Here is a 20,264-nt window from a genome sequence, read left to right on the forward strand (position 1 = left end):
TTCCTAACCTCAGAAGAAAAATGGATCACCGTGCTTTTTCTGCCTACCTGCTTAGTCTCAGTGTGTCCCAGGTGATGCTTTCCCAAGCTGTACTCGCAGACATTTAGGCATCAGATATTTGTCTGTCGATGCCTGCACAAGTAAATTTTGAATACGTCTAATTGCAAGCATGTTGGATGATATCTCTGAGGTTTTCACACTTGTTCTGCACATTCTGAGCCGCTGCTGATACAGCAGAATAGAAGTAGGGTGAAGCCTTGAGAGGAACTTTGCTTTAACAGTAGCAAGCAGCAAGGTTGTTTCTGTAGTGTAGTGGTCATCACGTTCGCCTAACACGCGAAAGGTCCCCGGTTCGAGACCGGGCAGAAACACTGAGCGTTGGCTGCTTTTATGTGCACACTCTAAAACCTTATTATCTGAATGCAAGTTTAAGAAGAGGTGGTCTTTGAACACAGTGAGCCGTGGGAAACTTTCTTTACCTTTGCAAGACGAAACAAAGTTATCTGCATCCGTCATCTGGGGGTCGTTCTTGTGCCTATTTTTATTTTGTTTAAGCTATGTTGTATTGTTGGGGCCTTTACACCTGTGACATTGCTGTGAAGGTTGTAAGTGGAAACATTGGCAGGTGCAGATAGAAGAGTTAGACCTAAGCCCCCCTCATGAGCCGTCAGGATGGCCGAGTGGTCTAAGGCGCCAGACTCAAGAGAGCTTGATCTTCAGTGTAGCTGAGCCTTCTGGTCTCCTCATGGAGGCGTGGGTTCAAATCCCACTTCTGACAGGTCCCTTTTACACCCGTGTATCTTCCTGTTTTTTGCAGTGCGTTCCCGGCAAACACCACAATCTTTGCAGGAACCTGTAGCATGTGAAGAGAAATCCACCAACAATCAGGCTGGGCCCTCAATCACAATTCCATGGATTTCTGGAAATGACACCTCAGGCACACCTTCCATTAAATTTGCACTCCATCACAGTAACTGCCATGCTGGGTTTCTAACTAAGCAGTTGATCCCATCATTTGTTGTGAGGCTCTCCTGCCACCTTTTGGGCAGAGAAGGCACTGTCCCTGCAAAAACACAGGCAGACATGTTCAACAGGGCTTCCTGGTTATGTGGGAGGAGCAGAATGCCATTGGTCCCCCCTTGCAAATTCTAATTTACATAAGGAAGACAGAGAGGTAGCTGGGAGTAGGCACTGCACACGGGCATTGTACTCTCTCTTATGATTTGCAGCCAATTCTAGATTGAGGCAGGAGGAAAGGAGGTGACTCGCCCAACAATGGCTATACTGAGAAGTCAGCCACTCTGGGTCTCCCAGGTGAGTGTTTCAGGCCTGTGAGCCACTCATATAAATCTCGCCTGATCGAGCGCTGATCGAGCGCTGAGCGAGCGCATTTGAATCCAAATATCAAACCCCTCTTTCTCAGGCGCAGGAAATGGTGGGCCCTTCATTGCTTCTGGTGTGGAAGTCTATGGGGCAAGGGTCCAGGACTTGCAGAGGAGAACAATTGCCAGAAAGTGCTTGCTGTTCTCATCTGTGCCTTTTTTCTGCTCACTGGCTGATAGGAGATTGGCTGCCCCCTTTCTTGCTAGAGTGAAAAAACAACAACTTGAGAGAAAACATGACGTTGTGAGGCTCACTTAGAGGGAGACTAGCCAAATAGCCCTGCTTTTTTTCTGAAAGACGCTTCAGAAATTGTTCAAAATGTCTCCTGGCCACTCAGGCTCGTTGGTCTAGGGGTATGATTCTCGCTTCGGGTGCGAGAGGTCCCGGGTTCAAATCCCGGACGAGCCCATGCTGTGGACATATTCAGGATGCTTGTAATATAGGAGCATTTCTTCTTTTCAATGCTATAAGACGCTGTGTATGTCGAGAAAGTTCCTTACCCTGCACGCTATTTTCCACTTGTGACGGGATAAAGGAGTGCAGGACTTCTTTGCAACTGCTTTTCTGGGCCAGACCAGCATGGTAGGAACATTACATGCATAGTGTTTTTCTAGTGTAATTTCAGGATATGGTTTCAAAATCGCCTCTTGGAATAAAAGTGGTCCTCATTCCTGTCTTCCAAAGAAATAGAGACCGGGTAAGGAGAGCCCAACTTTGAGCTTCAAGGACATTGGCCCTTAGTCTGTGCATTCCAGCCCAATACATGCCAACAAGATTCCTGAGTTAGTGTCTGTTTCTGTAGTGTAGTGGTTATCACGTTTGCCTTACACGCGAAAGGTCCCTGGTTCGAGACCGGGCAGAAACAGCGGTTTGCTGTTTTTAACAGTGTTTACCTTTACTGGCTGACTTTATAGGAAAGCTGAGATAATAGAGGCTGTCTATCCCTCACCAACCTGACGTAGTGTGCTCCAGGGATCTCAGTGACAGCTCGAAAAGAGAAGTGACGATAGCTTGCGCCATTCGCTTGCTCGCCCTTTGCTCTGAAGGGTGGGCCTACTTCATGAAAGCAAGGAATGAGAGCAGAAATGCTTTTCTTGTCCTCACCGCAAGCAGACACTTAGAGAAAACAAACTGTCTGAAGGACAGAGGCTTTTTAATTTCTTGTTTGATGACGGCCATGGAAAAGACAGCAATCATATTGCAGAAGAGAGCAACATGTGCAGTTGCTTGCTTTGGGTGAATCATTCACCGACTAGCTGCCACTAACCCCTGGAGCCATGTCAGAGGTGACTCTTGTGTGGCTCGTTGGTCTAGGGGTATGATTCTCGCTTAGGGTGCGAGAGGTCCCGGGTTCAAATCCCGGACGAGCCCTTTTTAGAGCTAAACATACAAATCGTACAAAAAATGCACTATGCCTGACTATTTCTAGTAATACTCGGTGCATTGTTGCGCAACATATTCCTAACCTCAGAAGAAAAATGGATCACCGTGCTTTTTCTGCCTTCCTGCTTATTCTCAGTGTGTCCCAGGTGATGCTTTCCCAAGCTGTACTCGCAGACATTTAGGCATCAGATATTTGTCTGTCGATGCCTGCACAAGTAAATTTTGAATACGTCTAATTGCAAGCATGTTGGATGATATCTCTGAGGTTTTCACACTTGTTCTGCACATTCTGAGCCGCTGCTGATACAGCAGAATAGAAGTAGGGTGAAGCCTTGAGAGGAACTTTTCTTTAACAGTAGCAAGCAGCAAGGTCGTTTCTGTAGTGTAGTGGTCATCACGTTCGCCTGACATGCGAAAGGTCCCCGGTTCGAGACCGGGCAGAAACACTGAGCGTTGGCTGCTTTTATGTGCACACTCTAAAACCTTATTATCTGAATGCAAGTTTAAGAAGAGGTGGTCTTTGAACACAGTGAGCCGTGGGAAACTTTCTTTACCTTTGCAAGACGAAACAAAGTTATCTGCATCCGTCATCTGGGGGTCGTTCTTGTGCCTATTTTTATTTTGTTTAAGCTATGTTGTATTGTTGGGGCCTTTACACCTGTGACATTGCTGTGAAGGTTGTAAGTGGAAACATTGGCAGGTGCAGATAGAAGAGTTAGACCTAAGCCCCCCTCATGAGCCGTCAGGATGGCCGAGTGGTCTACGGCGCCAGACTCAAGAGAGCTTGATCCTCAGTGTAGCTGAGCCTTCTGGTCTCCTCATGGAGGCGTGGGTTCAAATCCCACTTCTGACAGGTCCCTTTTACACCCGTAAATCTTCCTGTTTTTTGCAGTGCGTTCCCGGCAAACACCACAATCTTTGCAGGAACCTGTAGCATGTGAAGAGAAATCCACCAACAATCAGGCTGGGCCCTCAATCACAATTCCATGGATTTCTGGAAATGACACCTCAGGCACACCTTCCATTAAATTTGCACTCCATCACAGTAACTGCCTTGCTGGGTTTCTAACTAAGCAGTTGATCCCATCATTTGTTGTGAGGCTCTCCTGCCACCTTTTGGGCAGAGAAGGCACTGTCCCTGCAAAAACACAGGCAGACATGTTCAACAGGGCTTCCTGGTTATGTGGGAGGAGCAGAATGCCATTGGTCCCCCCTTGCAAATTCTAATTTACATAAGGAAGACAGAGAGGTAGCTGGGAGTAGGCACTGCACACGGGCATTGCACTCTCTCTTATGATTTGCAGCCAATTCTAGATTGAGGCAGGAGGAAAGGAGGTGACTCGCCCAACAATGGCTATACTGAGAAGTCAGCCACTCTGGGTCTCCCAGGTGAGTGTTTCAGGCCTGTGAGCCACTCATATAAATCTCGCCTGATCGAGCCTGATCGAGCGCTGAGCGAGCGCGTTTGAATCCAAATATCAAACCCCTCTTTCTCAGGCGCAGGAAATGGTGGGCCCTTCATTGCTTCTGGTGTGGAAGTCTATGGGGCAAGGGTCCAGGACTTGCAGAGGAGAACAATTGCCAGAAAGTGCTTGCTGTTCTCATCTGTGCCTTTTTTCTGCTCACTGGCTGATAGGAGATTGGCTGCCCCCTTTCTTGCTAGAGTGAAAAAACAACAACTTGAGAGAAAACATGACGTTGTGAGGCTCACTTAGAGGGAGACTAGCCAAATAGCCCTGCTTTTTTTCTGAAAGACGCTTCAGAAATTGTTCAAAATGTCTCCTGGCCACTCAGGCTCGTTGGTCTAGGGGTATGATTCTCGCTTCGGGTGCGAGAGGTCCCGGGTTCAAATCCCGGACGAGCCCATGCTGTGGACATTTTCAGGATGCTTGTAATATAGGAGCATTTCTTCTTTTCAATGCTATAAGACGCTGTGTATGTCGAGAAAGTTCCTTACCCTGCACGCTATTTTCCACTTGTGGCGGGATAAAGGAGTGCAGGACTTCTTTGCAACTGCTTTTCTGGGCCAGACCAGCATTGTAGGAACATTACATGCATAGTGTTTTTCTAGTGTAATTTCAGGATATGGTTTCAAAATCGCCTCTTGGAATAAAAGTGGTCCTCATTCCTGTCTTCCAAAGAAATAGAGACCGGGTAAGGAGAGCCCAACTTTGAGCTTCAAGGACATTGGCCCTTAGTCTGTGCATTCCAGCCCAATACATGCCAACAAGATTCCTGAGTTAGTGTCTGTTTCTGTAGTGTAGTGGTTATCACGTTCACCTTACTCGCGAAAGGTCCCTGGTTCGAGACCGGGCAGAAACAGCGGTTTGCTGTTTTTAACAGTGTTTGCCTTTACTGGCTGACTTTATAGGAAAGCTGAGATAATAGAGGCTGTCTATCCCTCACCAACCTGACGTAGTGTGCTCCAGGGATCTCAGTGACAGCTCGAAAAGAGAAGTGACGATAGCTTGCGCCATTCGCTTGCTCGCCCTTTGCTCTGAAGGGTGGGCCTACTTCATGAAAGCAAGGAATGAGAGCAGAAATGCTTTTCTTGTCCTCACCGCAAGCAGACACTTAGAGAAAACAAACTGTCTGAAGGACAGAGGCTTTTTAATTTCTTGTTTGATGACGGCCATGGAAAAGACAGCAATCATATTGCAGAAGAGAGCAACATGTGCAGTTGCTTGCTTTGGGTGAAGCATTCACCGACTAGCTGCCACTAACCCCTGGAGCCATGTCAGAGGTGACTCTTGCGTGGCTCGTTGGTCTAGGGGTATGATTCTCGCTTAGGGTGCGAGAGGTCCCGGGTTCAAATCCCGGACGAGCCCTTTTTAGAGCTAAACATACAAATCGTACTAAAAATGCACTATGCCTGACTATTTCTAGTAATACTCGGTGCATTGTTGCGCAACATATTCCTAACCTCAGAAGAAAAATGGATCACCGTGCTTTTTCTGCCTACCTGCTTAGTCTCAGTGTGTCCCAGGTGATGCTTTCCCAAGCTGTACTCGCAGACATTTAGGCATCAGATATTTGTCTGTCGATGCCTGCACAAGTAAATTTTGAATACGTCTAATTGCAAGCATGTTGGATGATATCTCTGAGGTTTTCACACTTGTTCTGCACATTCTGAGCCGCTGCTGATACAGCAGAATAGAAGTAGGGTGAAGCCTTGAGAGGAACTTTGCTTTAACAGTAGCAAGCAGCAAGGTTGTTTCTGTAGTGTAGTGGTCATCACGTTCGCCTAACACGCGAAAGGTCCCCGGTTCGAGACCGGGCAGAAACACTGAGCGTTGGCTGCTTTTATGTGCACACTCTAAAACCTTATTATCTGAATGCAAGTTTAAGAAGAGGTGGTCTTTGAACACAGTGAGCCGTGGGAAACTTTCTTTACCTTTGCAAGACGAAACAAAGTTATCTGCATCCGTCATCTGGGGGTCGTTCTTGTGCCTATTTTTATTTTGTTTAAGCTATGTTGTATTGTTGGGGCCTTTACACCTGTGACATTGCTGTGAAGGTTGTAAGTGGAAACATTGGCAGGTGCAGATAGAAGAGTTAGACCTAAGCCCCCCTCATGAGCCGTCAGGATGGCCGAGTGGTCTAAGGCGCCAGACTCAAGAGAGCTTGATCTTCAGTGTAGCTGAGCCTTCTGGTCTCCTCATGGAGGCGTGGGTTCAAATCCCACTTCTGACAGGTCCCTTTTACACCCGTGTATCTTCCTGTTTTTTGCAGTGCGTTCCCGGCAAACACCACAATCTTTGCAGGAACCTGTAGCATGTGAAGAGAAATCCACCAACAATCAGGCTGGGCCCTCAATCACAATTCCATGGATTTCTGGAAATGACACCTCAGGCACACCTTCCATTAAATTTGCACTCCATCACAGTAACTGCCATGCTGGGTTTCTAACTAAGCAGTTGATCCCATCATTTGTTGTGAGGCTCTCCTGCCACCTTTTGGGCAGAGAAGGCACTGTCCCTGCAAAAACACAGGCAGACATGTTCAACAGGGCTTCCTGGTTATGTGGGAGGAGCAGAATGCCATTGGTCCCCCCTTGCAAATTCTAATTTACATAAGGAAGACAGAGAGGTAGCTGGGAGTAGGCACTGCACACGGGCATTGTACTCTCTCTTATGATTTGCAGCCAATTCTAGATTGAGGCAGGAGGAAAGGAGGTGACTCGCCCAACAATGGCTATACTGAGAAGTCAGCCACTCTGGGTCTCCCAGGTGAGTGTTTCAGGCCTGTGAGCCACTCATATAAATCTCGCCTGATCGAGCGCTGATCGAGCGCTGAGCGAGCGCGTTTGAATCCAAATATCAAACCCCTCTTTCTCAGGCGCAGGAAATGGTGGGCCCTTCATTGCTTCTGGTGTGGAAGTCTATGGGGCAAGGGTCCAGGACTTGCAGAGGAGAACAATTGCCAGAAAGTGCTTGCTGTTCTCATCTGTGCCTTTTTTCTGCTCACTGGCTGATAGGAGATTGGCTGCCCCCTTTCTTGCTAGAGTGAAAAAACAACAACTTGAGAGAAAACATGACGTTGTGAGGCTCACTTAGAGGGAGACTAGCCAAATAGCCCTGCTTTTTTTCTGAAAGACGCTTCAGAAATTGTTCAAAATGTCTCCTGGCCACTCAGGCTCGTTGGTCTAGGGGTATGATTCTCGCTTCGGGTGCGAGAGGTCCCGGGTTCAAATCCCGGACGAGCCCATGCTGTGGACATATTCAGGATGCTTGTAATATAGGAGCATTTCTTCTTTTCAATGCTATAAGACGCTGTGTATGTCGAGAAAGTTCCTTACCCTGCACGCTATTTTCCACTTGTGACGGGATAAAGGAGTGCAGGACTTCTTTGCAACTGCTTTTCTGGGCCAGACCAGCATGGTAGGAACATTACATGCATAGTGTTTTTCTAGTGTAATTTCAGGATATGGTTTCAAAATCGCCTCTTGGAATAAAAGTGGTCCTCATTCCTGTCTTCCAAAGAAATAGAGACCGGGTAAGGAGAGCCCAACTTTGAGCTTCAAGGACATTGGCCCTTAGTCTGTGCATTCCAGCCCAATACATGCCAACAAGATTCCTGAGTTAGTGTCTGTTTCTGTAGTGTAGTGGTTATCACGTTTGCCTTACACGCGAAAGGTCCCTGGTTCGAGACCGGGCAGAAACAGCGGTTTGCTGTTTTTAACAGTGTTTACCTTTACTGGCTGACTTTATAGGAAAGCTGAGATAATAGAGGCTGTCTATCCCTCACCAACCTGACGTAGTGTGCTCCAGGGATCTCAGTGACAGCTCGAAAAGAGAAGTGACGATAGCTTGCGCCATTCGCTTGCTCGCCCTTTGCTCTGAAGGGTGGGCCTACTTCATGAAAGCAAGGAATGAGAGCAGAAATGCTTTTCTTGTCCTCACCGCAAGCAGACACTTAGAGAAAACAAACTGTCTGAAGGACAGAGGCTTTTTAATTTCTTGTTTGATGACGGCCATGGAAAAGACAGCAATCATATTGCAGAAGAGAGCAACATCTGCAGTTGCTTGCTTTGGGTGAATCATTCACCGACTAGCTGCCACTAACCCCTGGAGCCATGTCAGAGGTGACTCTTGTGTGGCTCGTTGGTCTAGGGGTATGATTCTCGCTTAGGGTGCGAGAGGTCCCGGGTTCAAATCCCGGACGAGCCCTTTTTAGAGCTAAACATACAAATCGTACTAAAAATGCACTATGCCTGACTATTTCTAGTAATACTCGGTGCATTGTTGCGCAACATATTCCTAACCTCAGAAGAAAAATGGATCACCGTGCTTTTTCTGCCTTCCTGCTTATTCTCAGTGTGTCCCAGGTGATGCTTTCCCAAGCTGTACTCGCAGACATTTAGGCATCAGATATTTGTCTGTCGATGCCTGCACAAGTAAATTTTGAATACGTCTAATTGCAAGCATGTTGGATGATATCTCTGAGGTTTTCACACTTGTTCTGCACATTCTGAGCCGCTGCTGATACAGCAGAATAGAAGTAGGGTGAAGCCTTGAGAGGAACTTTTCTTTAACAGTAGCAAGCAGCAAGGTCGTTTCTGTAGTGTAGTGGTCATCACGTTCGCCTGACACGCGAAAGGTCCCCGGTTCGAGACCGGGCAGAAACACTGAGCGTTGGCTGCTTTTATGTGCACACTCTAAAACCTTATTATCTGAATGCAAGTTTAAGAAGAGGTGGTCTTTGAACACAGTGAGCCGTGGGAAACTTTCTTTACCTTTGCAAGACGAAACAAAGTTATCTGCATCCGTCATCTGGGGGTCGTTCTTGTGCCTATTTTTATTTTGTTTAAGCTATGTTGTATTGTTGGGGCCTTTACACCTGTGACATTGCTGTGAAGGTTGTAAGTGGAAACATTGGCAGGTGCAGATAGAAGAGTTAGACCTAAGCCCCCCTCATGAGCCGTCAGGATGGCCGAGTGGTCTACGGCGCCAGACTCAAGAGAGCTTGATCCTCAGTGTAGCTGAGCCTTCTGGTCTCCTCATGGAGGCGTGGGTTCAAATCCCACTTCTGACAGGTCCCTTTTACACCCGTAAATCTTCCTGTTTTTTGCAGTGCGTTCCCGGCAAACACCACAATCTTTGCAGGAACCTGTAGCATGTGAAGAGAAATCCACCAACAATCAGGCTGGGCCCTCAATCACAATTCCATGGATTTCTGGAAATGACACCTCAGGCACACCTTCCATTAAATTTGCACTCCATCACAGTAACTGCCTTGCTGGGTTTCTAACTAAGCAGTTGATCCCATCATTTGTTGTGAGGCTCTCCTGCCACCTTTTGGGCAGAGAAGGCACTGTCCCTGCAAAAACACAGGCAGACATGTTCAACAGGGCTTCCTGGTTATGTGGGAGGAGCAGAATGCCATTGGTCCCCCCTTGCAAATTCTAATTTACATAAGGAAGACAGAGAGGTAGCTGGGAGTAGGCACTGCACACGGGCATTGCACTCTCTCTTATGATTTGCAGCCAATTCTAGATTGAGGCAGGAGGAAAGGAGGTGACTCGCCCAACAATGGCTATACTGAGAAGTCAGCCACTCTGGGTCTCCCAGGTGAGTGTTTCAGGCCTGTGAGCCACTCATATAAATCTCGCCTGATCGAGCCTGATCGAGCGCGTTTGAATCCAAATATCAAACCCCTCTTTCTCAGGCGCAGGAAATGGTGGGCCCTTCATTGCTTCTGGTGTGGAAGTCTATGGGGCAAGGGTCCAGGACTTGCAGAGGAGAACAATTGCCAGAAAGTGCTTGCTGTTCTCATCTGTGCCTTTTTTCTGCTCACTGGCTGATAGGAGATTGGCTGCCCCCTTTCTTGCTAGAGTGAAAAAACAACAACTTGAGAGAAAACATGACGTTGTGAGGCACACTTAGAGGGAGACTAGCCAAATAGCCCTGCTTTTTTTCTGAAAGACGCTTCAGAAATTGTTCAAAATGTCTCCTGGCCACTCAGGCTCGTTGGTCTAGGGGTATGATTCTCGCTTCGGGTGCGAGAGGTCCCGGGTTCAAATCCCGGACGAGCCCATGCTGTGGACATTTTCAGGATGCTTGTAATATAGGAGCATTTCTTCTTTTCAATGCTATAAGACGCTGTGTATGTCGAGAAAGTTCCTTACCCTGCACGCTATTTTCCACTTGTGGCGGGATAAAGGAGTGCAGGACTTCTTTGCAACTGCTTTTCTGGGCCAGACCAGCATTGTAGGAACATTACATGCATAGTGTTTTTCTAGTGTAATTTCAGGATATGGTTTCAAAATCGCCTCTTGGAATAAAAGTGGTCCTCATTCCTGTCTTCCAAAGAAATAGAGACCGGGTAAGGAGAGCCCAACTTTGAGCTTCAAGGACATTGGCCCTTAGTCTGTGCATTCCAGCCCAATACATGCCAACAAGATTCCTGAGTTAGTGTCTGTTTCTGTAGTGTAGTGGTTATCACGTTCACCTTACTCGCGAAAGGTCCCTGGTTCGAGACCGGGCAGAAACAGCGGTTTGCTGTTTTTAACAGTGTTTGCCTTTACTGGCTGACTTTATAGGAAAGCTGAGATAATAGAGGCTGTCTATCCCTCACCAACCTGACGTAGTGTGCTCCAGGGATCTCAGTGACAGCTCGAAAAGAGAAGTGACGATAGCTTGCGCCATTCGCTTGCTCGCCCTTTGCTCTGAAGGGTGGGCCTACTTCATGAAAGCAAGGAATGAGAGCAGAAATGCTTTTCTTGTCCTCACCGCAAGCAGACACTTAGAGAAAACAAACTGTCTGAAGGACAGAGGCTTTTTAATTTCTTGTTTGATGACGGCCATGGAAAAGACAGCAATCATATTGCAGAAGAGAGCAACATGTGCAGTTGCTTGCTTTGGGTGAAGCATTCACAGACTAGCTGCCACTAACCCCTGGAGCCATGTCAGAGGTGACTCTTGCGTGGCTCGTTGGTCTAGGGGTATGATTCTCGCTTAGGGTGCGAGAGGTCCCGGGTTCAAATCCCGGACGAGCCCTTTTTAGAGCTAAACATACAAATCGTACTAAAAATGCACTATGCCTGACTATTTCTAGTAATACTCGGTGCATTTTTGCGCAACATATTCCTAACCTCAGAAGAAAAATGGATCACCGTGCTTTTTCTGCCTACCTGCTTAGTCTCAGTGTGTCCCAGGTGATGCTTTCCCAAGCTGTACTCGCAGACATTTAGGCATCAGATATTTGTCTGTCGATGCCTGCACAAGTAAATTTGGAATACGTCTAATTGCAAGCATGTTGGATGATATCTCTGAGGTTTTCACACTTGTTCTGCACATTCTGAGCCGCTGCTGATACAGCAGAATAGAAGTAGGGTGAAGCCTTGAGAGGAACTTTGCTTTAACAGTAGCAAGCAGCAAGGTCGTTTCTGTAGTGTAGTGGTCATCACGTTCGCCTAACACGCGAAAGGTCCCCGGTTTGAGACCGGGCAGAAACACTGAGCGTTGGCTGCTTTTATGTGCACACTCTAAAACCTTATTATCTGAATGCAAGTTTAAGAAGAGGTGGTCTTTGAACACAGTGAGCCGTGGGAAACTTTCTTTACCTTTGCAAGACGAAACAAAGTTATCTCCATCCGTCATCTGGGGGTCGTTCTTGTGCCTATTTTTATTTTGTTTAAGCTATGTTGTATTGTTGGGGCCTTTACACCTGTGACATTGCTGTGAAGGTTGTAAGTGGAAACATTGGCAGGTGCAGATAGAAGAGTTAGACCTAAGCCCCCCTCATGAGCCGTCAGGATGGCCGAGTGGTCTAAGGCGCCAGACTCAAGAGAGCTTGATCTTCAGTGTAGCTGAGCCTTCTGGTCTCCTCATGGAGGCGTGGGTTCAAATCCCACTTCTGACAGGTCCCTTTTACACCCGTAAATCTTCCTGTTTTTTGCAGTGCGTTCCCGGCAAACACCACAATCTTTGCAGGAACCTGTAGCATGTGAAGAGAAATCCACCAACAATCAGGCTGGGCCCTCAATCACAATTCCATGGATTTCTGGAAATGACACCTCAGGCACACCTTCCATTAAATTTGCACTCCATCACAGTAACTGCCTTGCTGGGTTTCTAACTAAGCAGTTGATCCCATCATTTGTTGTGAGGCTCTCCTGCCACCTTTTGGGCAGAGAAGGCACTGTCCCTGCAAAAACACAGGCAGACATGTTCAACAGGGCTTCCTGGTTATGTGGGAGGAGCAGAATGCCATTGGTCCCCCCTTGCAAATTCTAATTTACATAAGGAAGACAGAGAGGTAGCTGGGAGTAGGCACTGCACACGGGCATTGCACTCTCTCTTATGATTTGCAGCCAATTCTAGATTGAGGCAGGAGGAAAGGAGGTGACTCGCCCAACAATGGCTATACTGAGAAGTCAGCCACTCTGGGTCTCCCAGGTGAGTGTTTCAGGCCTGTGAGCCACTCATATAAATCTCGCCTGATCGAGCGCGTTTGAATCCAAATATCAAACCCCTCTTTCTCAGGCGCAGGAAATGGTGGGCCCTTCATTGCTTCTGGTGTGGAAGTCTATGGGGCAAGGGTCCAGGACTTGCAGAGGAGAACAATTGCCAGAAAGTGCTTGCTGTTCTCATCTGTGCCTTTTTTCTGCTCACTGGCTGATAGGAGATTGGCTGCCCCCTTTCTTGCTAGAGTGAAAAAACAACAACTTGAGAGAAAACATGACGTTGTGAGGCTCACTTAGAGGGAGACTAGCCAAATAGCCCTGCTTTTTTTCTGAAAGACGCTTCAGAAATTGTTCAAAATGTCTCCTGGCCACTCAGGCTCGTTGGTCTAGGGGTATGATTCTCGCTTCGGGTGCGAGAGGTCCCGGGTTCAAATCCCGGACGAGCCCATGCTGTGGACATTTTCAGGATGCTTGTAATATAGGAGCATTTCTTCTTTTCAATGCTATAAGACGCTGTGTATGTCGAGAAAGTTCCTTACCCTGCACGCTATTTTCCACTTGTGGCGGGATAAAGGAGTGCAGGACTTCTTTGCAACTGCTTTTCTGGGCCAGACCAGCATGGTAGGAACATTACATGCATAGTGTTTTTCTAGTGTAATTTCAGGATATGGTTTCAAAATCGCCTCTTGGAATAAAAGTGGTCCTCATTCCTGTCTTCCAAAGAAATAGAGACCGGGTAAGGAGAGCCCAACTTTGAGCTTCAAGGACATTGGCCCTTAGTCTGTGCATTCCAGCCCAATACATGCCAACAAGATTCCTGAGTTAGTGTCTGTTTCTGTAGTGTAGTGGTTATCACGTTCGCCTTACACGCGAAAGGTCCCTGGTTCGAGACCGGGCAGAAACAGCGGTTTGCTGTTTTTAACAGTGTTTGCCTTTACTGGCTGACTTTATAGGAAAGCTGAGATAATAGAGGCTGTCTATCCCTCACCAACCTGACGTAGTGTGCTCCAGGGATCTCAGTGACAGCTCGAAAAGAGAAGTGACGATAGCTTGCGCCATTCGCTTGCTCGCCCTTTGCTCTGAAGGGTGGGCCTACTTCATGAAAGCAAGGAATGAGAGCAGAAATGCTTTTCTTGTCCTCACCGCAAGCAGACACTTAGAGAAAACAAACTGTCTGAAGGACAGAGGCTTTTTAATTTCTTGTTTGATGACGGCCATGGAAAAGACAGCAATCATATTGCAGAAGAGAGCAACATGTGCAGTTGCTTGCTTTGGGTGAAGCATTCACCGACTAGCTGCCACTAACCCCTGGAGCCATGTCAGAGGTGACTCTTGCGTGGCTCGTTGGTCTAGGGGTATGATTCTCGCTTAGGGTGCGAGAGGTCCCGGGTTCAAATCCCGGACGAGCCCTTTTTAGAGCTAAACATACAAATCGTACTAAAAATGCACTATGCCTGACTATTTCTAGTAATACTCGGTGCATTGTTGCGCAACATATTCCTAACCTCAGAAGAAAAATGGATCACCGTGCTTTTTCTGCCTACCTGCTTAGTCTCAGTGTGTCCCAGGTGATGCTTTCCCAAGCTGTACTCGCAGACATTTAGGCATCAGATATTTGTCTGTCGATGCCTGCACAAGGAAATTTGGAATACGTCTAATTGCAAGCATGTTGGATGATATCTCTGAGGTTTTCACACTTGTTCTGCACATTCTGAGCCGCTGCTGATACAGCAAAATAGAAGTAGGGTGAAGCCTTGAGAGGAACTTTGCTTTAACAGTAGCAAGCAGCAAGGTCGTTTCTGTAGTGTAGTGGTCATCACGTTCGCCTAACACGCGAAAGGTCCCCGGTTCGAGACCGGGCAGAAACACTGAGCGTTGGCTGCTTTTATGTGCACACTCTAAAACCTTATGATCTGAATGCAAGTTTAAGAAGAGGTGGTCTTTGAACACAGTGAGCCGTGGGAAACTTTCTTTACCTTTGCAAGACGAAACAAAGTTATCTGCATCCGTCATCTGGGGGTCGTTCTTGTGCCTATTTTTATTTTGTTTAAGCTATGTTGTATTGTTGGGGCCTTTACACCTGTGACATTGCTGTGAAGGTTGTAAGTGGAAACATTGGCAGGTGCAGATAGAAGAGTTAGACCTAAGCCCCCCTCATGAGCCGTCAGGATGGCCGAGTGGTCTAAGGCGCCAGACTCAAGAGAGCTTGATCTTCAGTGTAGCTGAGCCTTCTGGTCTCCTCATGGAGGCGTGGGTTCAAATCCCACTTCTGACAGGTCCCTTTTACACCCGTAAATCTTCCTGTTTTTTGCAGTGCGTTCCCGGCAAACACCACAATCTTTGCAAGAACCTGTAGCATGTGAAGAGAAATCCACCAACAATCAGGCTGGGCCCTCAATCACAATTCCATGGATTTCTGGAAATGACACCTCAGGCACACCTTCCATTAAATTTGCACTCCATCACAGTAACTGCCTTGCTGGGTTTCTAACTAAGCAGTTGATCCCATCATTTGTTGTGAGGCTCTCCTGCCACCTTTTGGGCAGAGAAGGCACTGTCCCTGCAAAAACACAGGCAGACATGTTCAACAGGGCTTCCTGGTTATGTGGGAGGAGCAGAATGCCATTGGTCCCCCCTTGCAAATTCTAATTTACATAAGGAAGACAGAGAGGTAGCTGGGAGTAGGCACTGCACACGGGCATTGCACTCTCTCTTATGATTTGCAGCCAATTCTAGATTGAGGCAGGAGGAAAGGAGGTGACTCGCCCAACAATGGCTATACTGAGAAGTCAGCCACTCTGGGTCTCCCAGGTGAGTGTTTCAGGCCTGTGAGCCACTCATATAAATCTCGCCTGATCGAGCCTGATCGAGCGCTGAGCGAGCGCGTTTGAATCCAAATATCAAACCCCTCTTTCTCAGGCGCAGGAAATGGTGGGCCCTTCATTGCTTCTGGTGTGGAAGTCTATGGGGCAAGGGTCCAGGACTTGCAGAGGAGAACAATTGCCAGAAAGTGCTTGCTGTTCTCATCTGTGCCTTTTTTCTACTCACTGGCTGATAGGAGAGTGGCTGCCCCCTTTCTTGCTAGAGTGAAAAAACAACAGCTTGAGAGAAAACATGACGTTGTGAGGCTCACTTAGAGGGAGACTAGCCAAATAGCCCTGCTTTTTTTCTGAAAGACGCTTCAGAAATTGTTCAAAATGTCTCCTGGCCACTCAGGCTCGTTGGTCTAGGGGTATGATTCTCGCTTCGGGTGCGAGAGGTCCCGGGTTCAAATCCCGGACGAGCCCATGCTGTGGACATTTTCAGGATGCTTGTAATATAGGAGCATTTCTTCTTTTCAATGCTATAAGACGCTGTGTATGTCGAGAAAGTTCCTTACCCTGCACGCTATTTTCCACTTGTGGCGGGATAAAGGAGTACAGGACTTCTTTGCAACTGCTTTTCTGGGCCAGACCAGCATGGTAGGAACATTACATGCATAGTGTTTTTCTAGTGTAATTTCAGGATATGGTTTCAAAATCGCCTCTTGGAATAAAAGTGGTCCTCATTCCTGTCTTCCAAAGAAATAGAGACCGGGTAAGGAGAGCCCAACTTTGAGCTTCAAGGACATTGGCCCTTAGTCTGTGCATTCCAGCCCAATACATGCCAACAAGATTCCTGAGTTAGTGTCTGTTTCTGTAGTGTAGTGGTTATCACGTTTGCCTTACACGCGAAAGGTCCCTGGTTCGAGACCGGGCAGAAACAGCGGTTTGCTGTTTTTAACAGTGTTTGCCTTTACTGGCTGACTTTATAGGAAAGCTGAGATAATAGAGGCTGTCTATCCCTCACCAACCTGACGTAGTGTGCTCCAGGGATCTCAGTGACAGCTCGAAAAGAGAAGTGACGATAGCTTGCGCCATTCGCTTGCTCGCCCTTTGCTCTGAAGAGTGGGCCTACTTCATGAAAGCAAGGAATGAGAGCAGAAATGCTTTTCTTGTCCTCACCGCAAGCAGACACTTAGAGAAAACAAACTGTCTGAAGGACAGAGGCTTTTTAATTTCTTGTTTGATGACGGCCATGGAAAAGACAGCAATCATATTGCAGAAGAGAGCAACATGTGCAGTTGCTTGCTTTGGGTGAAGCATTCACCGACTAGCTGCCACTAACCCCTGGAGCCATGTCAGAGGTGACTCTTGCGTGGCTCGTTGGTCTAGGGGTATGATTCTCACTTAGGGTGCGAGAGGTCCCGGGTTCAAATCCCGGACGAGCCCTTTTTAGAGCTAAACATACAAATCGTACTAAAAATGCACTATGCCTGACTATTTCTAGTAATACTCGGTGCATTGTTGCGCAACATATTCCTAACCTCAGAAGAAAAATGGATCACCGTGCTTTTTCTGCCTACCTGCTTAGTCTCAGTGTGTCCCAGGTGATGCTTTCCCAAGCTGTACTCGCAGACATTTAGGCATCAGATATTTGTCTGTCGATGCCTGCACAAGTAAATTTGGAATACGTCTAATTGCAAGCATGTTGGATGATATCTCTGAGGTTTTCACACTTGTTCTGCACATTCTGAGCCGCTGCTGATACAGCAGAATAGAAGTAGGGTGAAGCCTTGAGAGGAACTTTGCTTTAACAGTAGCAAGCAGCAAGGTCGTTTCAGTAGTGTAGTGGTCATCATGTTTGCCTAACACGCGAAAGGTCCCCGGTTCGAGACCGGGCAGAAACACTGAGCGTTGGCTGCTTTTATGTGCACACTCTAAAACCTTATTATCTGAATGCAAGTTTAAGAAGAGGTGGTCTTTGAACACAGTGAGCCGTGGGAAACTTTCTTTACCTTTGCAAGACGAAACAAAGTTATCTGCATCCGTCATCTGGGGGTCGTTCTTGTGCCTATTTTTATTTTGTTTAAGCTATGTTGTATTGTTGGGGCCTTTACACCTGTGACATTGCTGTGAAGGTTGTAAGTGGAAACATTGGCAGGTGCAGATAGAAGAGTTAGACCTAAGCCCCCCTCATGAGCCGTCAGGATGGCCGAGTGGTCTAAGGCACCAGACTCAAGAGAGCTTGATCTTCAGTGTAGCTGAGCCTTCTGGTCTCCTCATGGAGGCGTGGGTTCAAATCCCACTTCTGACAGGTCCCTTTTACACCCGTAAATCTTCCTGTTTTTTGCAGTGCGTTCCCGGCAAACACCACAATCTTTGCAGGAACCTGTAGCATGTGAAGAGAAATCCACCAACAATCAGGCTGGGCCCTCAATCACAATTCCATGGATTTCTGGAAATGACACCTCAGGCACACCTTCCATTAAATTTGCACTCCATCACAGTAACTGCCTTGCTGGGTTTCTAACTAAGCAGTTGATCCCATCATTTGTTGTGAGGCTCTCCTGCCACCTTTTGGGCAGAGAAGGCACTGTCCCTGCAAAAACACAGGCAGACATGTTCAACAGGGCTTCCTGGTTATGTGGGAGGAGCAGAATGCCATTGGTTCCCCCCTTGCAAATTCTAATTTACATAAGGAAGACAGAGAGGTAGCTGGGAGTAGGCACTGCACACGGGCATTGCACTCTCTCTTATGATTTGCAGCCAATTCTAGATTGAGGCAGGAGGAAAGGAGGTGACTCGCCCAACAATGGCTATACTGAGAAGTCAGCCACTCTGGGTCTCCCAGGTTAGTGTTTCAGGCCTGTGAGCCACTCATATAAATCTCGCCTGATCGAGCCTGAGCGAGCGCTGAGCGAGCGCGTTTGAATCCAAATATCAAACCCCTCTTTCTCAGGCGCAGGAAATGGTGGGCCCTTCATTGCTTCTGGTGTGGAAGTCTATGGGGCAAGGGTCCAGGACTTGCAGAGGAGAACAATTGCCAGAAAGTGCTTGCTGTTCTCATCTGTGCCTTTTTTCTGCTCACTGGCTGATAGGAGATTGGCTGCCCCCTTTCTTGCTAGAGTGAAAAAACAACAACTTGAGAGAAAACATGACGTTGTGAGGCTCACTTAGAGGGAGACTAGCCAAATAGCCCTGCTTTTTTTCTGAAAGACGCTTCAGAAATTGTTCAAAATGTCTCCTGGCCACTCAGGCTCGTTGGTCTAGGGGTATGATTCTCGCTTCGGGTGCGAGAGGTCCCGGGTTCAAATCCCGGACGAGCCCATGCTGTGGACATTTTCAGGATGCTTGTAATATAGGAGCATTTCTTCTTTTCAATGCTATAAGACGCTGTGTATGTCGAGAAAGTTCCTTACCCTGCACGCTATTTTCCACTTTTGGCGGGATAAAGGAGTGCAGGACTTCTTTGCAACTGCTTTTCTGGGCCAGACCAGCATGGTAGGAACATTACATGCATAGTGTTTTTCTAGTGTAATTTCAGGATATGGTTTCAAAATCGCCTCTTGGAATAAAAGTGGTCCTCATTCCTGTCTTCCAAAGAAATAGAGACCGGGTAAGGAGAGCCCAACTTTGAGCTTCAAGGACATTGGCCCTTAGTCTGTGCATTCCAGCCCAATACATGCCAACAAGATTCCTGAGTTAGTGTCTGTTTCTGTAGTGTAGTGGTTATCACGTTCGCCTTACACGCGAAAGGTCCCTGGTTCGAGACCGGGCAGAAACAGCGGTTTGCTGTTTTTAACAGTGTTTGCCTTTACTGGCTGACTTTATAGGAAAGCTGAGATAATAGAGGCTGTCTATCCCTCACCAACCTGACGTAGTGTGCTCCAGGGATCTCAGTGACAGCTCGAAAAGAGAAGTGACGATAGCTTGCGCCATTCGCTTGCTCGCCCTTTGCTCTGAAGGGTGGGCCTACTTCATGAAAGCAAGGAATGAGAGCAGAAATGCTTTTCTTGTCCTCACCGCAAGCAGACACTTAGAGAAAACAAACTGTCTGAAGGACAGAGGCTTTTTAATTTCTTGTTTGATGACGGCCATGGAAAAGACAGCAATCATATTGCAGAAGAGAGCAACATGTGCAGTTGCTTGCTTTGGGTGAAGCATTCACCGACTAGCTGCCACTAACCCCTGGAGCCATGTCAGAGGTGACTCTTGCGTGGCTTGTTGGTCTAGGGGTATGATTCTCGCTTAGGGTGCGAGAGGTCCCGGGTTCTAATCCCGGACGAGCCCTTTTTAGAGCTAAACATACAAATCGTACTAAAAATGCACTATGCCCGACTATTTCTAGTAATACTCGGTGCATTGTTGCGCAACATATTCCTAACCTCAGAAGAAAAATGGATCACCGTGCTTTTTCTGCCTACCTGCTTAGTCTCAGTGTGTCCCAGGTGATGCTTTCCCAAGCTGTACTCGCAGACATTTAGGCATCAGATATTTGTCTGTCGATGCCTGCACAAGTAAATTTGGAATACGTCTAATTGCAAGCATGTTGGATGATATCTCTGAGGTTTTCACACTTGTTCTGCACATTCTGAGCCGCTGCTGATACAGCAGAATAGAAGTAGGGTGAAGCCTTGAGAGGAACTTTGCTTTAACAGTAGCAAGCAGCAAGGTCGTTTCAGTAGTGTAGTGGTCATCATGTTTGCCTAACACGCGAAAGGTCCCCGGTTCGAGACCGGGCAGAAACACTGAGCGTTGGCTGCTTTTATGTGCACACTCTAAAACCTTAT

The 20,264-nt window shown here is 47.3% G+C and overlaps 36 non-coding genes across 36 annotated transcripts; all 36 read left to right on the plus strand.

Moving 5' to 3' along the window:
• The first annotated feature begins 298 nt into the window (after positions 1 to 298).
• TRNAV-AAC (transfer RNA valine (anticodon AAC)) lies at positions 299 to 371 on the plus strand. The gene has a single exon. It is a non-coding gene; the product is annotated as a tRNA-Val (tRNA).
• Positions 372 to 666: 295 nt separating this feature from the next.
• On the plus strand, positions 667 to 778 carry TRNAL-CAA (transfer RNA leucine (anticodon CAA)). Its single transcript has 2 exons — positions 667 to 704; positions 733 to 778. It is a non-coding gene; the product is annotated as a tRNA-Leu (tRNA).
• A 941-nt stretch (positions 779 to 1,719) lies between these two features.
• TRNAP-CGG (transfer RNA proline (anticodon CGG)) lies at positions 1,720 to 1,791 on the plus strand. The gene has a single exon. It is a non-coding gene; the product is annotated as a tRNA-Pro (tRNA).
• Positions 1,792 to 2,175: 384 nt separating this feature from the next.
• TRNAV-UAC (transfer RNA valine (anticodon UAC)) lies at positions 2,176 to 2,248 on the plus strand. The gene has a single exon. It is a non-coding gene; the product is annotated as a tRNA-Val (tRNA).
• A 434-nt stretch (positions 2,249 to 2,682) lies between these two features.
• TRNAP-AGG (transfer RNA proline (anticodon AGG)) lies at positions 2,683 to 2,754 on the plus strand. Its single transcript has one exon. It is a non-coding gene; the product is annotated as a tRNA-Pro (tRNA).
• A 385-nt stretch (positions 2,755 to 3,139) lies between these two features.
• TRNAV-GAC (transfer RNA valine (anticodon GAC)) lies at positions 3,140 to 3,212 on the plus strand. Its single transcript has one exon. It is a non-coding gene; the product is annotated as a tRNA-Val (tRNA).
• A 295-nt stretch (positions 3,213 to 3,507) lies between these two features.
• Positions 3,508 to 3,619, plus strand: TRNAL-CAA (transfer RNA leucine (anticodon CAA)). The gene is made up of 2 exons: positions 3,508 to 3,545; positions 3,574 to 3,619. It is a non-coding gene; the product is annotated as a tRNA-Leu (tRNA).
• Positions 3,620 to 4,559: 940 nt separating this feature from the next.
• On the plus strand, positions 4,560 to 4,631 carry TRNAP-CGG (transfer RNA proline (anticodon CGG)). Its single transcript has one exon. It is a non-coding gene; the product is annotated as a tRNA-Pro (tRNA).
• A 384-nt stretch (positions 4,632 to 5,015) lies between these two features.
• Positions 5,016 to 5,088, plus strand: TRNAV-UAC (transfer RNA valine (anticodon UAC)). Its single transcript has one exon. It is a non-coding gene; the product is annotated as a tRNA-Val (tRNA).
• A 434-nt stretch (positions 5,089 to 5,522) lies between these two features.
• On the plus strand, positions 5,523 to 5,594 carry TRNAP-AGG (transfer RNA proline (anticodon AGG)). Its single transcript has one exon. It is a non-coding gene; the product is annotated as a tRNA-Pro (tRNA).
• A 385-nt stretch (positions 5,595 to 5,979) lies between these two features.
• Positions 5,980 to 6,052, plus strand: TRNAV-AAC (transfer RNA valine (anticodon AAC)). Its single transcript has one exon. It is a non-coding gene; the product is annotated as a tRNA-Val (tRNA).
• A 295-nt stretch (positions 6,053 to 6,347) lies between these two features.
• Positions 6,348 to 6,459, plus strand: TRNAL-CAA (transfer RNA leucine (anticodon CAA)). The gene is made up of 2 exons: positions 6,348 to 6,385; positions 6,414 to 6,459. It is a non-coding gene; the product is annotated as a tRNA-Leu (tRNA).
• Positions 6,460 to 7,400: 941 nt separating this feature from the next.
• On the plus strand, positions 7,401 to 7,472 carry TRNAP-CGG (transfer RNA proline (anticodon CGG)). Its single transcript has one exon. It is a non-coding gene; the product is annotated as a tRNA-Pro (tRNA).
• Positions 7,473 to 7,856: 384 nt separating this feature from the next.
• TRNAV-UAC (transfer RNA valine (anticodon UAC)) lies at positions 7,857 to 7,929 on the plus strand. Its single transcript has one exon. It is a non-coding gene; the product is annotated as a tRNA-Val (tRNA).
• Positions 7,930 to 8,363: 434 nt separating this feature from the next.
• TRNAP-AGG (transfer RNA proline (anticodon AGG)) lies at positions 8,364 to 8,435 on the plus strand. The gene has a single exon. It is a non-coding gene; the product is annotated as a tRNA-Pro (tRNA).
• A 385-nt stretch (positions 8,436 to 8,820) lies between these two features.
• On the plus strand, positions 8,821 to 8,893 carry TRNAV-GAC (transfer RNA valine (anticodon GAC)). The gene has a single exon. It is a non-coding gene; the product is annotated as a tRNA-Val (tRNA).
• Positions 8,894 to 9,188: 295 nt separating this feature from the next.
• TRNAL-CAA (transfer RNA leucine (anticodon CAA)) lies at positions 9,189 to 9,300 on the plus strand. Its single transcript has 2 exons — positions 9,189 to 9,226; positions 9,255 to 9,300. It is a non-coding gene; the product is annotated as a tRNA-Leu (tRNA).
• A 929-nt stretch (positions 9,301 to 10,229) lies between these two features.
• TRNAP-CGG (transfer RNA proline (anticodon CGG)) lies at positions 10,230 to 10,301 on the plus strand. Its single transcript has one exon. It is a non-coding gene; the product is annotated as a tRNA-Pro (tRNA).
• A 384-nt stretch (positions 10,302 to 10,685) lies between these two features.
• Positions 10,686 to 10,758, plus strand: TRNAV-UAC (transfer RNA valine (anticodon UAC)). Its single transcript has one exon. It is a non-coding gene; the product is annotated as a tRNA-Val (tRNA).
• A 434-nt stretch (positions 10,759 to 11,192) lies between these two features.
• On the plus strand, positions 11,193 to 11,264 carry TRNAP-AGG (transfer RNA proline (anticodon AGG)). Its single transcript has one exon. It is a non-coding gene; the product is annotated as a tRNA-Pro (tRNA).
• Positions 11,265 to 11,649: 385 nt separating this feature from the next.
• On the plus strand, positions 11,650 to 11,722 carry TRNAV-AAC (transfer RNA valine (anticodon AAC)). The gene has a single exon. It is a non-coding gene; the product is annotated as a tRNA-Val (tRNA).
• A 295-nt stretch (positions 11,723 to 12,017) lies between these two features.
• Positions 12,018 to 12,129, plus strand: TRNAL-CAA (transfer RNA leucine (anticodon CAA)). The gene is made up of 2 exons: positions 12,018 to 12,055; positions 12,084 to 12,129. It is a non-coding gene; the product is annotated as a tRNA-Leu (tRNA).
• A 919-nt stretch (positions 12,130 to 13,048) lies between these two features.
• Positions 13,049 to 13,120, plus strand: TRNAP-CGG (transfer RNA proline (anticodon CGG)). Its single transcript has one exon. It is a non-coding gene; the product is annotated as a tRNA-Pro (tRNA).
• Positions 13,121 to 13,504: 384 nt separating this feature from the next.
• Positions 13,505 to 13,577, plus strand: TRNAV-UAC (transfer RNA valine (anticodon UAC)). Its single transcript has one exon. It is a non-coding gene; the product is annotated as a tRNA-Val (tRNA).
• A 434-nt stretch (positions 13,578 to 14,011) lies between these two features.
• Positions 14,012 to 14,083, plus strand: TRNAP-AGG (transfer RNA proline (anticodon AGG)). The gene has a single exon. It is a non-coding gene; the product is annotated as a tRNA-Pro (tRNA).
• Positions 14,084 to 14,468: 385 nt separating this feature from the next.
• Positions 14,469 to 14,541, plus strand: TRNAV-AAC (transfer RNA valine (anticodon AAC)). Its single transcript has one exon. It is a non-coding gene; the product is annotated as a tRNA-Val (tRNA).
• Positions 14,542 to 14,836: 295 nt separating this feature from the next.
• Positions 14,837 to 14,948, plus strand: TRNAL-CAA (transfer RNA leucine (anticodon CAA)). Its single transcript has 2 exons — positions 14,837 to 14,874; positions 14,903 to 14,948. It is a non-coding gene; the product is annotated as a tRNA-Leu (tRNA).
• A 940-nt stretch (positions 14,949 to 15,888) lies between these two features.
• TRNAP-CGG (transfer RNA proline (anticodon CGG)) lies at positions 15,889 to 15,960 on the plus strand. The gene has a single exon. It is a non-coding gene; the product is annotated as a tRNA-Pro (tRNA).
• Positions 15,961 to 16,344: 384 nt separating this feature from the next.
• Positions 16,345 to 16,417, plus strand: TRNAV-UAC (transfer RNA valine (anticodon UAC)). The gene has a single exon. It is a non-coding gene; the product is annotated as a tRNA-Val (tRNA).
• A 434-nt stretch (positions 16,418 to 16,851) lies between these two features.
• Positions 16,852 to 16,923, plus strand: TRNAP-AGG (transfer RNA proline (anticodon AGG)). Its single transcript has one exon. It is a non-coding gene; the product is annotated as a tRNA-Pro (tRNA).
• Positions 16,924 to 17,308: 385 nt separating this feature from the next.
• On the plus strand, positions 17,309 to 17,381 carry TRNAV-AAC (transfer RNA valine (anticodon AAC)). The gene has a single exon. It is a non-coding gene; the product is annotated as a tRNA-Val (tRNA).
• A 295-nt stretch (positions 17,382 to 17,676) lies between these two features.
• Positions 17,677 to 17,788, plus strand: TRNAL-CAA (transfer RNA leucine (anticodon CAA)). The gene is made up of 2 exons: positions 17,677 to 17,714; positions 17,743 to 17,788. It is a non-coding gene; the product is annotated as a tRNA-Leu (tRNA).
• A 941-nt stretch (positions 17,789 to 18,729) lies between these two features.
• On the plus strand, positions 18,730 to 18,801 carry TRNAP-CGG (transfer RNA proline (anticodon CGG)). The gene has a single exon. It is a non-coding gene; the product is annotated as a tRNA-Pro (tRNA).
• Positions 18,802 to 19,185: 384 nt separating this feature from the next.
• TRNAV-UAC (transfer RNA valine (anticodon UAC)) lies at positions 19,186 to 19,258 on the plus strand. Its single transcript has one exon. It is a non-coding gene; the product is annotated as a tRNA-Val (tRNA).
• A 434-nt stretch (positions 19,259 to 19,692) lies between these two features.
• On the plus strand, positions 19,693 to 19,764 carry TRNAP-AGG (transfer RNA proline (anticodon AGG)). Its single transcript has one exon. It is a non-coding gene; the product is annotated as a tRNA-Pro (tRNA).
• A 385-nt stretch (positions 19,765 to 20,149) lies between these two features.
• Positions 20,150 to 20,222, plus strand: TRNAV-AAC (transfer RNA valine (anticodon AAC)). Its single transcript has one exon. It is a non-coding gene; the product is annotated as a tRNA-Val (tRNA).
• The last annotated feature ends 42 nt before the right edge of the window (positions 20,223 to 20,264 follow it).

This window comes from Lissotriton helveticus, chromosome 10, assembly GCF_964261635.1.
Source record: "Lissotriton helveticus chromosome 10, aLisHel1.1, whole genome shotgun sequence".
Lineage (NCBI taxonomy): Eukaryota > Metazoa > Chordata > Amphibia > Caudata > Salamandridae > Lissotriton > Lissotriton helveticus.